Here is a 16,295-nt window from a genome sequence, read left to right on the forward strand (position 1 = left end):
TCTGGATAGTGGATGATTCCAGTCATCAATTCAATGAAACAAGACGATGTCCTAGCTCCCATGCTTTTGAGCATGATGTTTTCAGCCATGTTATCCAATGTCTTCTCTGAGGATGAACAGGGCATCAAAGTCAGCCATCACACTGCTGGTAAATTCTTCAACTTGGAAAAGCTACAAGCCAAGACCAAGGGGAGGGAGTATTGGTGCATGATCTTCTGTTTGCAGCTGATGGTGCATTCAGTGCAGCCTCTGAAACTGAGATGCCACAAAGTATAGATCCAGTCTCTGCAACTTGTGCTCATTTTGTCCAATCAATGAACACCGAGAAAACCCAGGTGTTCCATCAACCATCCATAAATGGAACCATCTGTTACAGCATATGTGGACAAGTTCAGTAACTTGCAGTGTCCTTTCCATGGAGGTACACATTGACAATGAGGTTTATACACACATTGCCAAAGTTAGCTCAGTATTTGGGAGACTCCAAAAGTTGGGGAGAGAAGAGGTATTAGACTGACTATCAAACTGAGCGTCTACAGAGCTGTTGTGCCGACCTCATGGCTGTCTGCCTGTGAAACCTGAAGAGTCTACCAGCCATGTCAGGAAACTGAATCACTTCCATTTAAATTATCTTAGGATGATTATGAAGATACCAGACATTGAGGTCTTTACTTGAGTTAAACTACCAAACATTCCAACATTTCTTCAGAGGGCTCAACTATGATGGGCTGATCAAGGTTTTTTTTTAGGTTTTTGCAAGGCAAATGGGGTTAAGTGGCTTGCCCAAGGCCACACAGCTAGGTCATTATTAAGTGTCTGAGACCAGATTTGAACCCAGGTACTCCTGACTCCAAGGCCGGTGCTTTATCCACTACGCCACCTACCTGCCCCTGGTCAAGTTTTTAAAAGGCCAGATATCCATTTCCAAAAAAGACTATTTTATAGAGTCACACAGGGCAAGTGCTCACAAGGGCTTCAGAAGAAAGGATGCCAGGACATCCTGAAGATCTCATTGAAGACTATTAAAATTAATTGTACAGCATGAGAGACACTGGCACAGGATCGGCCAGTATAGCATGGCCTCATCAGTGAGGGTGCTGTGCTCTATAGGAAGAGCAGAGTGGAAATAGCTCAAAGGACATGTGACAGGAGTAAGTTTAGAGTACCCAAACCCAGGTGTTCACATGGACTATTTGTGGCCAACCTGTGGTAGAGCATTGCCAGCTCATAATGGGCTGATCAGAACAGTCAGACACACTGGCATTTGTCTCAAACATAGTGATGTCGTTTTGGGTCTTGTTTGATAATGGAGGACAAAAGCCAACCAATGTGGATATTTATATATTTAGGATTTCTACCTTGCCTCCTTGCAAAAGAACTTATGAATTTATGAAGAATTAGGTATTTAAAAAAGAACGGAAGTTTCTTCTCCAAGAAACAGAGCAAATGTCAGGCACCTAAGATGAACAAATTGCTTTAATCAGGCCTTGAGTTTGGCTCCAACTTCCTTGGCACAGTTCAAGTAAAAAGGGCAGCTCCTTGGATTGTCTTACAAAAGGAAATGATTTTGCCTACAGAGGTAAACTACCCTAGAAGTTAACTCCTGGAGGAATTTATTACTCAGGTCCTTATTTAAGTGAGACATCGGGTACTGGAGTGGAAAGCCTCTTCGATCCTTATTTTGCCAAAGACTTGGCAAGGCTGCCCAAGTGGTTTTTTCTTGGCCTCTCCCTCACCCTTGACAAGGCATAACATTAAGTGAACCCCTTCGCCGAAGAAGAGGCCCAACTAAGATAGCATAATTCAGGTTTCTGTACAGTCTAGTCATCTAACTTCATGGAAATATTAACCATGGAGAAGCCAGAAGAAAGGAAAGTGACTATATCTGCTAGAATGCCTCTCAAATATCAGATTATTAAATAAGATTTGGGTGACTGGTGGCTTATGGGTCATTCACTACTGACTTCTCTAGCAAGGAGCCATAAAGCAGATAGGATAGGTTTCTTGTTGAAGGGAGAAACATGGGCCTTCCATACCAAAGGTGACGGTCATGGGGTAATACACCATCATCATTCTATTATGAATATTTAAAACAACAATCCAAATACCTAAATACCTTCCCCATGATAACTATGAGGAATTCAAGGAAACATGAGATTTGTGTGAACTGATACAGAATGAAATAAGGAGAACCAAGGGAACAATATGCCAAATCACGACAATAATGTTAACAAAAAGGCTAAGAGGAAGTTGAACTCCAAAGTAATTGAAAAACCAAATAGTCCTGGAAAGCTGATAATGAAACTTGAACCCCTCACTTCCTCTGAGAAGCAATGGCCAACTAGGGCAAAGAGAGGTAATGGCATCAGACACAGTCCTCATGCACCTGAGTGCACTTGTTTAACTGTGTGTGTGTGTGCATTTTACTTACATCAGGGAAATTACTCTGATGTAATAAATAAAATTTTAAAAAACCTATTTTTTTAGAAACCATATTAGTCATAAGAATAAGGTAGTTCCATTCACTCAATCTCCTAAAGGTCATAAAGGTGCTAATTAAAGTCCACTTGGCACCTAGGATACTCAGATAATATCTATCACTATAGTGGGTACAAAATAGAGGAAAGAGTAATTTTTGTGATTAGGCTCAGGTTATGTTTGCCAACTTTCTAGAAGTATCTGAATAGGGGCAGCTAGGTGGCTCAGTGGATACAGCACCAGTCCTGAAGCCAGGAGTACCTGGGTTCAAATCTGGTCTCAGACACTTAGTAATGACCTAGCTGTGTGGCCTTGGGCAACCCACTTAACCCCATTTGCCTTGAAAAAACCTAAACAAAAATGAAGTATCTGAATGATCAGTTTTGTGTATTAAATGTCTCTCATAAGAAGTAAACCCTTTCTCTGAGGTACCACCTCACACCTCTCAGATTGGCCAATATGACCAGAAAGGATAATGATCGTTGTTGGAAGGGCTGTGGGAAATCTGGGACACTTTTACACTGTTGGTGGAGCTGTGAACTCATCCAACCTTTCTGGAGAGAAATTTGGAACTATGCCCAAAGGGCTACAAAAATGTGCATCCCCTTTGATCTAGCATTACCACTACTGGGTCTATACCCTGAAGAGATGATGAAAAGGGTAAAAACATCACTTGTACAAAAATATTCATAGCAGCCCTGTTTGTGGTGGCAAAGAATTGGAAATCAAGTAAATATCCTTGAATTTGGGAACAGCTTAGCAAACTGTGATATATGTATGTCATGGAAGACTATTGTTCTGTTAGAAACCAGGAGGGATGGGAATTCAGGGAAGCCTGGAGGGATTTGCATGAACTGATGCTGAGTGAGATGAGCAGAACCAGGAAAACTGTACACCCTTACAGCAACAATCGGGGACAGTTTGGGGCTGTTTGCAATGGAGAATCCCATCTGCAACCAGAGAAAGAACTGTGGGGTTTGAACAAAGACCAAGGACTATTCCCTTTAATTTAGCGGGGGGGGGGGGGGGGGACCAGATATCTGATTGTCTTATCTTGTTATCTCTAAGACTTTCCGCTTCTTCCTTAAAGATAGGATTTCTCTCTCGCCACACTCAGTTTAGATCAAGGTACAACATGGAAACAAAGTAAAGACTGACATTGCTTTCTGGGGGGGAGGGGGGAGGGGAGGTAAGTAAGATGGGGGGGGAAATTGTAAAACTCATAATAAAAGAAAAAAAGAAGTAGATCTTACCTTGAGGGTTGCATAATCTGTCCAATTTGGTATGAACTAATTTTCTCTTCCTCGCTGTCTTGGAACCAGGACAAGAATTCTAGCAGTGTACAGAGGGTAACCAATGGGCCTCCGATGTCTTTGTTAGTTAAGAGGCTGTCTACGCCAAGCATGTAAAGACTTCCTCCAGTGGAATGAGCAGGGAACAAGTTGTTTCAAGGCCATGAGGGTGTCTGAATCTGCTCACCCACTGCATCCCAGATGACCACCAGTGGTTTTGACTTTTAGGTTGCCACTGGACTTCAGAGATGATGAAAGAGACCCTGCACCTCTACCTCGCTTAACAATCCACATAAAAGTAAAGCTATCATCCCTGCAATGGCACTGGCCATCTTTGAAAGCAGAGGACAAGCAAGAATAATAAGTACAGTACTAGAGGAAAGGAGGGCTGTCCTCTTCTCTAACCATGCTTCATATTTGAGGGGAGATATTGACAAGATTCCATCATGGGTGCCCAGAATGGCGAGGGGTCCTGAGATCATGTTTCTATAAGGATACACTGAGGGAACCAAGAATATGTGCCCTGGAAAAACATAAGACTGTGGTGAGACTATGTCACGGCAGCAAGTGTCCAAAGGGATGTCATGTGGAAGAGGGTTCTTCTCTGCCTAAAAGGGCAGAACTAGGAACAGTGAGTGGAGATAGAGATGGGCTTGATGTGAGGAAAAGCAAACCTCTTGAGTTAGAGGTGGACCAAAGTGGATTTAGACCCTTGGGGAAAGAAAAAGTGCACCCTCACTGGAGGTTTTCAACAAGGTTGGATAGCCATGTAGCAGAGATAGTTGGTGGGGTAGCGATGGTCTCTGAAGTTCCTTCTAAATTTGAGATTCTTTGATTATTTTTCCTTTACAAGAGGTATTTTTCCTGCAATTTGGGCCAGCAAAGTCATCATTTACTATCTTCATTCAAATCAGCATTTTACCTGATTAAGGTAAAGTGACAAGTCACTCAACTTTCCTTGGTTTCCTACACTTGTTAGGAGAAAAGAGCAGGCTCCTGGGTGTCACAGACCAATTCATTATGGATAGAAGGAAGTGAACATGAGAGTTATTTTGGAGGCAAAACTCTCAAGACTTGGTAAATGATTCTATATAGAGGAGGAGGAGAGAAGAAAGAACTAAGTGTGATTCTTGGCTTGTAAACTTGGGAGACCAGAATGAATCAACAGATTTCTGCCAGGGCATATGACAAACAACACTCCATGCCTGTCACAGAGTTCTTATACTTGGCATAGGATCTGACTTGATTAAAGCTATGTAAGTCATGTTTATAAAGCTTGTACGTGATACAAACCTGAAGCTTTTGTTCGATATGACAGAGGACAGAATGGGATCCCTAATAGGATACTCCTGGGCTAAAAAGATGGGTCAAAATGGATAAGAAAAATTTAACAGGAATAAATGTAAAACTGTGATGTTTAAAAAGTTTGAGAGACGTAGTTTATGGATAGTCAATCATTTTACTAATAATGCTAACATTTTCTTAGTAACAGAATCAGTGACACTCTTAAATGTCAAAGACCAATCATGGCAGTAGATTTACAGTTTATACACCCTTGGAAGAAATGGTGTTCTAGAAGGTAACAATCAACTCTGATTGGTTAACTATCAGTGATAGGTAGGCCTATTCTAATGAGGGATTGGAAGAGTGGCATCATGTCACTCTTGGATTCCAGAACACTCTACACAAAGAACACTCACAGTCTTGGGCAACCCAGACAGAGGATCACCCTCCACACAAACTAGCTTCAACAGAACACAATGGCTCATAATTCATTTTAAATTAGAAGTCTGATCTAATTGGATGGAGAAGTAATATCCAGAATGAGGAGAATATTCAGCCTAGCTGTTGTCAAAATATTAGGAGTCACCCTGTTTTCCAGAACTAAGGTCCAGAAAGCAAGGGATTGGCCTGAGCTTAGCATACCAGCAGTCCTTTGCACTCACCCTCTGGATGATCTCACCCTCTGACAAAATCCCATAATTATTTTATTGCTAGGACAGGCTTGAGACAAGGTTGGACAAGTACCCATACTCTGGTCCTTAAGTCCTGCTATGAATCAAATTTATCTCATTGTTGCTATTACCCCTTGTTGTCATGGTTATGACTCACCTAGCAACCATTGGTATAAATTGAGATCTTCCCACTCTGTCTTGGGTTCCTCCCTCTGGGTGGGGCCCTGGCACATGTGTCTAATGTCCCTCCTTGTTTGCAGTCTGTTTCCCTCTCTTTGAAATTAAACATCTATTTAATTTGGATTTTCCTGTCTCTGACCTGCTCTGTTCATTCACAGATTAAAGACCAGTTCCATGGTTGACATTTTATCAGCCCTTTCATAGAGAGAATGGTCTTAAGTGAGGAAATAGGTAAGAGAAAAAAGTTTGAGTCTCCCCATTTTGGATAATTGCCTGTTAATATGAGAGAGAAATAATAATTTCTTTCAAAATCTAGATTGGTTCTTGTCCTTTGTCATGGAAGAAGACCAAAATGGCATCACTATGTTTGAGACAAAAGACAGAGTGTCTGACTGTGGCTGATCAGACCAATATGAGCTGAGGTTGTCTATCACAAGTTGGGCACACATTGTCCATGTGAACATCTAGGGTGAGCTTAGACTCAAAAGCTCACTTCTTGGAGTACAAAAATGGGAGGGGGGTTAGAGTATATTTTTTCCAGATCGTATATCCAGGGTCTGGGAGAAACTCTAGCAGTTTGAATCAAATGTAAATGCTATATATTCTGAGAATACAATGGGGCAGCCAAGAGAACTAATGTAACCTCAGGTGCCATTAAGAGAGGGAGAACATTCACTCCTTCAGTATTGGGCTCTGAGTACCAAACAGTTGGTGTATTCTGGACACCACATTCTAAGAGGGGCATTGACAGATTGGAGCATATCTATAAAGCAACTAGCCAGAATGAAGAAAGAGCTAGAAAACATGTCTGAAAGAGAGGAAGGTGGGAGCCAGAAGACTGGATTGGAGCAAGCACAGGACAGGAAGCCTGGAAACCTCTCTACTGTATGTTACCTGAGTGACCTTGGGCAAGTGATGGCTTCTCCAAACTCAAAATGCTTTGATCCTCTGATCCTTGAGATGACTGCAGATCCTGGGTATGTTTAGCCTAAGGGGATAAAAGACTGAAGGGGGAGATGGAGAAAGAGAATTTGGGAGTTTCCTTCTATTGCAACACTGCCCATTTAAGACTAAAGGAGAAGGGGCGGCTAGGTGGTGCAGTAGATAGAGCACCAGCCCTGGAGTCAGGAGATCCTGAGTTCAAATCCAGCCTCAGACCTTTAATAATTACCTAGCTGTGTGGTCTTGGGCAAGCCACTTAACCCCATTGCCTAGCAAAAAAAACAAAAAGACTAAAGGAGAGAAGGAGGCTAGATAGGTGGAGGGGCCAGGTAGGAGGGTGGGAATTCATTCTAAGCATACAAGCTGTCCTCACACAGAAGAGCCTACCTTGTGTTTTTTTTTTTAAAAAAAGAGATTCTTTTAAGTATCTAAAAAATAGACTGATTGGCCTTCTATCAGGGACACTAAAGATAGTACCCTTAAACTGGGGCAGAGGTTGGACTCTGTAGCCATTAAGATCCTTCCAGTGCTGGAATACTGTAATTAGAAAGTCAGTATCGTGAAGTAAATAGACAATCCTCAGAATCACTAATTCTTGGTTCCAGTTCTATCTCTGAAATATATTAGCTAGTGTTACCCTGGACAAGTCACTTAACCTCACAGTGACCACCACCCAAAGTCACTCACTAAGACAGAGCAGAAACAGATAAAAATTGCTAAGAGAGAGTGTCTTGATCACTGATGCAATCAGCAATCACTGATGCAATCATTGGTCCTGTTATTCCTCCCTTCCAAAAGATTTATTATTATAATCGCACTATTCAATTGAGCTTTGAAAAACTGCTTCCCTCACTACAATCCTCAAAGTAGAAAATGTAATTTGCCTCCACTTATCATATCGCTTATGCCCAAGGAATGCTCCTTTCCAAGGGATTCTCATTTCTGACTCCCACAGAGCTCAGTCTGAATCCTGAGTAAAGCTGATCACAAAGAGGGGAAAGGACACGTTGTCCCCTTCCTTGCTTCCTTTGAGATCCACTTTGCATCTAAGATCTCACTGTCTGAGCAGCAACTCAGGATCCAGATCTTCCGAATGACGCAGCTCAAGGGTTGAACCAGTGGTCATCCCCTCCTCTATTGCCAATCAGCACAGACTCCAAAATTCCCAAATTCTCAAACTCAATAATTAGGATTGTCCATCTCAGGTTCAGTGTTCAGTCACCTGTGCTCAGGGAAAGAAACAGAAAGAAGAGATCTTCAAGCACCTGAAGTGATGTTCTCAAACTTACATTCTTTTTGACACATGCACATAAACTTTTATAGCCATCCCTGGGGAGTGACAGGGGAAGGATTTCCAGCCCTTCTTTTCAAGAGACCCAAGGGAGAATTATGAGAGTTCCAAGAGCAAGAGTTGTTTCTCATTTTAAAGTCAGTAGCTCTTCCAATTTGGTCGCCAACCTTCAGCACAACACACAGTGTCCATGGGGACTATAATAATCTCTGATAATATCTCTGACACATTTGTCCTTTAGCAATGGAGTAGAAACTGTTGCCAAAAGTGGTTCTAGCATGGAACCCATTGGAAGGGGACAAGGTTCGAGCTCAGCTCCATAGAAAGTGAGTTATTAGTGCAGATCACAGAGACCCCTATGATTACCCCATTACATCCTGATGAGAAAACAGTCTCAGAAAGATGACACCAAGTCTCTATTGCCTAACAAGAGGTTTCTGGTACTTAGCACTGTGTTCCATATATATGATAGGTGATTAGAGAATAATTTTAATTGAATTAAAGTGCCTGGGCTACAGTCACACAGTTAATTGGTGGAAGAGGGAGTCCTGAACTCAAATCTGATTTTCAAACTAGTACTCTTTATACTAAAGTTTAAGAAAGGAAATAAAGGATTCCAAGAGAAAGCATGTGCTTCTCATCTCATCTCTAAATGTCTTGAGTGGGAAAGAGGAACTGAGATGAAGGCATCTCCCAAGGGATGATGACCTCTGCTTGAGTTTGGTCTGCAGGTTAGCCATTGAAAGGGAGCCAAGCACATTTAAAAGTTGTTTCAGCCCAGGGAGCAGAGTGGAGGGGTTGAGGGTCGTGGTCATTCACTGGCCTGAAATAAGAGTTCCCTCTGTCATCAGAACCTCAGAAGAATAGCTGAAACTTTATTCTATGAGGTCAAGGGAAGGTCACTCTAATCTCAGATGTTCTGAGCATGAGACAATATGGTGTAATGATTAGAGAGCTGCTTTGAGGTCAAGATGCAATCCCATCTCTGCTGCATCCTGCCTGTGTGAACCTGGACAGGTCACTTGACCTCTGAGGGCCCCAGAAAAATCTCAAAGACAATAAATAGCCAATAAGAGGTTGTAGAACATATTATTCAAGTGAGAACTCCTCACACTGGGAAAAGCTCAGATCTGATCAAAACAAACGAAAAACAACCAAAAAAACCCGAGTATACTTGGTGTCAAAATGGGGAAAAAGAACGGGGTGGGGGGGGCAAGTCTTGGAGATTATCTAATGAACTCTCCACATTTTACTGATAAAGAAACTGAGGTCTAAAGAGTAATTTCAGAGGGGATCAAGACCATTCTTTTCCAATTTAATTCAATGAAGATTTATTAAGCACCTACTACTTTTAAGGCATTGGGAATATAAAGACAAAAGTCAAAGGTCGTTATTGTCATTCTATACAAATCCCTGCTGAAATATAAGTTTGGTTCCTTTATTCTAGAGACAGAAAGAAAATTCCAAGCCTTTTTTTTAGATGAAAGTACTTCAGCTCTTTCTTCCTTTAGAGGTCCCTATGATGAAATGTGACCCCTAAACAACACACACACACACACACATGTTTTTGTTCAGAAATGTTTTTTAAAATCATATTAATTTGCTTTCTGTTTATTTTTAACATTCTTTTCTTTTCCAATTATGAGTGCCAAATTCTCTCCCTCTTCTCTCACATCCTCCAAGAAGGCAAGTGATATGATATCAGTTACACACCTGAAATCATGAAAAACATATCAAATGTTTTTTGATGCCATCAGCCATGGGGAACAGCTTCTAAGATTGAAAGCATCTCTTCTAAGATCATATCTATGAGACCACAACCCTTCCCCATCATTGAAAATAAGAAGGAAGGAATAGTATCAACTCTTTAATTAGAAATTATATGACAGTATGCCTGGAGGCATGGATGATGAGCCTTTCCCTGATGCCAAATGAAACTATTTCTGGGTTTTGTGTCCAAAAGAAAGGTCATAGCTTGCAAGGTGAAAGCCTAGCTGAGAATATGATAGGACCCTAAATATAGAGTGCCTTCTTGGATCTAAATTTTGATCTCAGTTCTTATTTTTCTCTAACCAAATTACCAAATAAATTTTGCAGATAAAGAAATTCAACTCTGAAAAGTTGATTAGTCCAAGGTCAAAAATTTTGCAAAAGTCAGAGAGAGAATTTGAATATAGGCCTTGCCTGATTCCAAATTGAACCATCTTTCTACTGGGCCACATCAACAGTAGAAAATAGCATCTTTAAGGGGCAAAGATGAATTCTTTTGGGCATCTGGATCCTCAACATGTAGTATGATTCATGGTATGCAAACAACATCTAATATATGTAACATATTCGCATAGCAAGCATTTAATAAATATTCTCTCCTCTCTCCATGTGTGTGTGTGTGTGTCTGTTTCTGTTTCTGTCTCTGTCTCTCTCTGTCTCTCTGACTTTCATTTATTTGTGGTTAACCTCCAGATAAGAAGATTGAGGGGTAAGGACAGACATGAAAGCTTGTGTTCAAATATCTGAAGGATTGCCAGGTCAAGGTCTTCTGGGATTTGTTTTATTTTTTTTTAGCCAAACTAGTCACAATGGGTAGAGTCAATAAGCCAATTTAAACTGAATAGGAGGAAAAATTCTCCATAAGTAGGAGAAACTGCCTTGAGAGATAGTGGTGGGTTCTCTATCACTGGAGGTCTTCAGCAGAGGCAAATGAGAGTTTGTTGGATTTATCAAAGTGTGCCATTCCTTTTGGGTTTAGGTTAGGTTGGACTCAGTGTCCTCTCAGCTCTCTTCCAACTCTCAAATTTTATGATTCTATGTCCTGTTTGTAGAATGAAATGGAATGAAAATAACCTAGTTTTGTTTTTTGTTTTGTTTAGTTTTTTTTTTTTTGCAAATGTGAAAGGAGCAAAATAAGAAACCAAACAGATAGACAAATTAATCCATGAATAATAACCTGCAGCTATCTTATTCTTTCATGCATCATAGGTTAGGACTTGTGCAGGTGGCTTAGAGGAAGCCTAAATAGAATTCAAGTTGAGACCTTACCTCAGCAAGTCAATAACTCATATTAACTCCAGGGCAGGTTATGACAATCTTATGTGCAGAGAAGTTATGATTCACTCTGTGTGTGACTAGTGGTACTTAAATCACTACACTTGCCCCATCTTCCTGTTGTGTCTCTTTATAGAGCTGGATCATTCAAGGACCCATCAGAAGTTACCAGGTCAAAAGAGAAACATCTGAGAAGATAATCTAACTTTTCCATGAATTGTGCTACTGCAGAGCTGTACATGGGAGTTTGGGGAAATTGGAGATCTAGGGTGACTCAGCACCTAACTAAACAATAGTCTGAGAAATCTACCCAAAGTTTTGAATTGCTATTTTTTCTTTCTTTATGACAGGAAAAGGTTAATCCCCAGGAGCTCAAGGTTGCTTCCATCATCAGCTCTATAAAGGTATATGAATTAGATTGTCCTGTGACAATCATAGGGCTGATTCTCTCTTACTCATTGCCCATAACATTCTTGCCAGAGTCCTTCTCAATAGGCTGATAATTTAGTTGGAAGATAGTCACCTCCCTGAAAGCCAGTGTGGTTTCAGAAAAGGTCAAGTAACAGTCAATATGGTGTTTGTTGCTCAATAACTCCAGGAAAATGCCAGGAACAGAAAAGAGGTCTGTATACAACGTTTGCAGATCTAACCAAAGCCTGTGATACCATAAAGTCAAGCAGACTTATGGAAAATTATGTGACAATGTGGTTGCCCAGAGAAGTACATCAGTATTATTAGATATCAGTCTCAAGACAGTGGGCTTGCCAAGGTTCCGATTAGTGGACAATGCTCTCAAGATTTCCCAGTCACCAATGGAGTAAAACAAGGCTGTGGCCTTGTTCCCATGCTTTTTAACATAATGTTTTCAGCCATGCTATCAAACACCTTCAGTAAGGATCAACATGATGCCAAAGTCAGCCATCACACTGCTGGTAAATTCTTCAACTTGAAAAGCTCCAGGCCAAGAAAAAAGTGGAGGGAGAGTTAGTGCATGACTTTCAGTTTGTAGATGAGTGAGCACTCAGTGCTGAAGCTGAGATGCAATAAAGCCTGGATCTATTCTCTTGTACTAAGTTTGGCCTAACAATTAGTACCTAGAACACACTGGTGCTCCATCAAGCAACACCATACCATCTATATGTGGAGCCAATGGAGAAGTTTTGAGTATTGTGCATAAGTTCATTTACCTTGGCAGTGTCCTTTCCAGGGACAGTGATGTTGACACACACATTACCATAGCCAGAGCTAGCTCAATGTTTGTGAGGCTCTGAAAGACAGTATGGGAGAGAAGAGGTATTAGAATGACCATCAGACTAAATGCCTACAGAACCATTGTTTTGACTTCATTGCTATATGCCTGTGAAACCTGGACACTCTACCAGCACCATGCCAGAAAACTGAATCTCTTTTGTTTAAATTGTCTTAGAAAGATTCTGAAGATCATCTGGCAAGAGAAGAGGTCTCTTCTCAAGCTAAACTGCCAGGCATTCAAACATTGCTTCAGAGAGTACAACTATGATGGGCTGGGCACATTGTTAGGATGCCAGAAACACTTGCCAAAAACACTATTTTATGGAGAACTCACAGAGGAGTGTGAGTGACTGTGAGTACCTCACACAGGTACTGGGACACCCTGAAGGTCTCCCTGAAGAACTCTGGAACTGATGGTGTAGTATGGGGAACTGTGACACGGGACCATCCAGCATGTTTACCCTCATCAGAGAGGGTGCTATGCTCTATGAGCAAGTCAGAATTGAAGCAGTTCAAAGGAAATACGAGATGGGCAAGTTTAGAGTGCCCAGTCCAGGTGTTCACATGAACTATTTGTATCCCACCTGTGGTAGAGCATTCCGAACTTATATTGGTCTGATCAGTCAGTCGGACACACTGTAACTTGTCTAAAATAGTGATATCATTTTGGTCCTCTTCCTTAGTGAAAGACAAGAACTATAGTCTCCAACCCAAGCCTTTGTGACTCATTTAATCTCTTGATGGCTTAGAGTAAGAGTAAATAGTAATTGTTTTCTGTTCTGTCCAAAAGTTCGGAAAATCTTCCCCTTCAAGATTGATGTTTTTGTGATAGTAAATTTTGTCTCAATTCTTGCCTAGACATTAGTCATTGAATGGGTATGGCTTCAGACAAACTGAGACTTGGGAAAGACCCAAATGTAGACAGATCAAGATCACCAACTAATCCTGAGTCATTTCCTATCATTTTGCCTTATATCTTGCCACTAGACTTTGATGACTCTGGACGAGAGACCAAGGTTGACAGCTTTAGTAGCTCTGCTTTTCTTACATCCAACTCACATACAAGTCAAGACATCACCTTCATGATGCCATTAGTTCTCTCGAATGAAGGCTGAACAGCCGCAAAAACGATATGATCCTATGACTGTGCAACTAATGGTCCCAACCTATGATGAGTAAACTATTTCCCTGGACATGTATGAATTCAGAAAATGCAGAAAAGGCAATTTGCTTTGAATAGTATTTATGGTAGTGAATAAAACTTGTTAGAAAATCCAGAAATCCCAATCCATCAATCCAACATGAACATGAGCAAGTATCTGCAAAATAGGTATCAAAACATTGCCAAACAATTGAGGGGGATGACTCTGGCATAGAAAGGGATCCACAAAGATCAGAACTCTGTCATGTGTCATAATTCTCATTAAGACAGTTTAAGTTAAATTGTCTTTCACAGTTTTTAAAATTATACTCTTCCATGAGATATAGTGTTATTGGAAAAAATTCTCCCCAAGTTCCCAGAAAACTGCTCCCCTGGCCCCATTTTCAAATTCTCTGACCAGAAAGGATTGGAAAAAAGGTGATATTACTGAATCAACAAGGCCTATCATTTAAGGAGTCAGCCCCAGCTTAACACATTTACCAAATTTGTGTTTCTTTCTTTTCAGGTTACAAAAATCCCAGGATGGTGAAAATGATGATAACTAGCATTCTTTAAAGTACCTTACAAATAGCATCTCATTTGGGCCTCATAACAACCTTGGGAGGTGTGAGCCATTTTTATCCCTGTTTCACAGACAAGGAAATTGAAGTTGAAAGCAACTTATTTAGATAAATTGTTGTCCTTCATTTTGTTGTGGTGGTGGTGTTGTCCTTCAGTCTTTTTTTTTTTTGCAAGACAATGGGGTTAAGTGACTTGCCCAAAGTCACACAGCTAGGTGTGTCTGAGGTCAAATTTGAACTCAGGTCCTCCTGACTCCAGGGCCTGTGCTCTAATCACTGCACCACCTAGCTTCTCCTATTGTCCTTCATTCTTTTTTTTTTTTTGCTAGGCAATGGGGTTAAGTGGCTTGCCCAGGGCCACACAGCTAGGGAATTATTAAGTGTTTGAGGCCAGATTTGAACTCAGGTACTCCTGACTCCAAGGCCGGTGCTCTATCCACTGTGTCACCTAACCACCCCTGTCCTTCATTCTTGAAGAGAACCAAAATGGTGTCACTACATTGGGGTTAAGATAAAATATAACTGACTATGGTTGATCAAGCCAACATGAGCTTCTCTACCACAGGTCAGATACAAATAGCTCATATGATAGTAGTTTATGTGACAAATAGTCACAGAACTAGTCAGTATGTGAAATCAGATTTGAACTCAGGTCACCATATCTACTATAACACCTACTTGACTCCACCATTAAATTTTCCAGGTTTTAATACTGCAATTTCCATGCCAGTGTCCTTGCTACCAAGGAGATTTCCTGTTCACAGACCACCCCAGACTGTTCATCCATTTCCTTATCATCCTACCACTAGGCAAGTCTACTAAGGGTTTCATGGTAGGGGTGATGCATCAGTCACTAGCCCTATTTGTACTTGACCTTTGAGAAAGGACAAACCATTTTCACAAGTTCTCCTCCAGGCCACAGAGATGTTTCCTGTTATCCCTGGAGCCTGGAAAGAAGGTCTTGCCTTGAAGATGTCATATGTTTACATGCAATTCTGTTAGGATCTCAGCTGGTTGATGTCTTGACCATGAATCTCTCTTCAGAATTGAGAAAGGAAGGAAAAGAGCAGGCAGGAAATAATGAAATCATTTGCAGTAGTTATGTTAGCTAACAGCCTTAAAACTTGATGTGTCATTTTGATGAATTTTTTTGTTTGTGCTTTTTGGTAGGGCCTATGATTTCATCAGACTAGGAGGATCCTAGTGTGGAAACTCCTTTTGACGATGCAGATCAGCAATCATCCTGAAATTTTAGTCTGTATAAATTGTCTGGACCAGGAGAAGTCAAAAGCCCATCATTACTAGTTTGTGTTAGAAATAAAATTTGAACCCAGTTCTGATTGATTCTGACCAATCTACCAATAATCATAGATTAAATGCCTATCCTGTGCCAAACACAGAGGATACAAAGCACATACATGTATATATGTAAATATTTATGAAAAAGTCTCCTTTGATAGTTTTCAGTCTATCAAAACAAAGCTCATACAAAAATAAATTCATATGCACATATAAAGTCAATTCAATGGGGACATTGGCAGCTGGAGGAATCAGGGAAGGCCTCATGGAAGAGGTGGCATTTTTGAAAGGAATTTTGAAGGGATTCTAAAACACCAAGTTGAAGAGGGATGGTCTTCCAAGCAGAGAAATGAGAGATAGATTATAGCCCCAAGAATCACCAGATAGGCCAGAATAGCTGGAACATCCAATAATGAAGTGGGGTAAATTTGTAACAGGACCACAAAGGCATAATGGAACTAAACTTCAACTAAATCCTATCCCTGAGGCCATACTGCCTCTTTCAGGTTTCAGAGGTCATGGTGAGAACAGTTTCCAAAAATCAAAAGAAAGACCTGAAAAATGAAAGGTAAATTGTGGCCAATTCTGGGCAAATGGTCATAGGAGTGAGATCTGTAATCCATCTGTAAACTCTGGAAATGTCAACTGGGAACCAGCTGTGTCTATTTTCTTTAAGAGGGAGTCTAAATTTACCTCTTGCCAATTGGAAGGATTTGGTCATGGGACATTTATTTTCACAGGAGACTTATAATTTTAGAGTCGCTTAGAATGACTGCTGTCTCTCTTCCTTTGTGGGGCGTTTAATAAGGGAGTCAAGAAGTCTCTAAGAAAGTTGAAACC

The 16,295-nt window shown here is 40.8% G+C and overlaps 1 long non-coding RNA gene across 1 annotated transcript; it reads right to left on the reverse strand.

Moving 5' to 3' along the window:
* On the reverse strand, positions 1–5,803 carry LOC141490213 (uncharacterized). Its single transcript, XR_012469092.1, has 3 exons — positions 5,717–5,803; positions 3,732–4,692; positions 1–255 (listed from the first exon to the last, which is right to left on the reverse strand). It is a non-coding gene; the product is annotated as an uncharacterized LOC141490213 (long non-coding RNA).
* Positions 5,804–16,295: the final 10,492 nt, after the last annotated feature.

Source organism: Macrotis lagotis, chromosome 5 (genome assembly GCF_037893015.1).
Source record: "Macrotis lagotis isolate mMagLag1 chromosome 5, bilby.v1.9.chrom.fasta, whole genome shotgun sequence".
NCBI classification, from domain to species: Eukaryota; Metazoa; Chordata; class Mammalia; order Peramelemorphia; family Peramelidae; genus Macrotis; species Macrotis lagotis.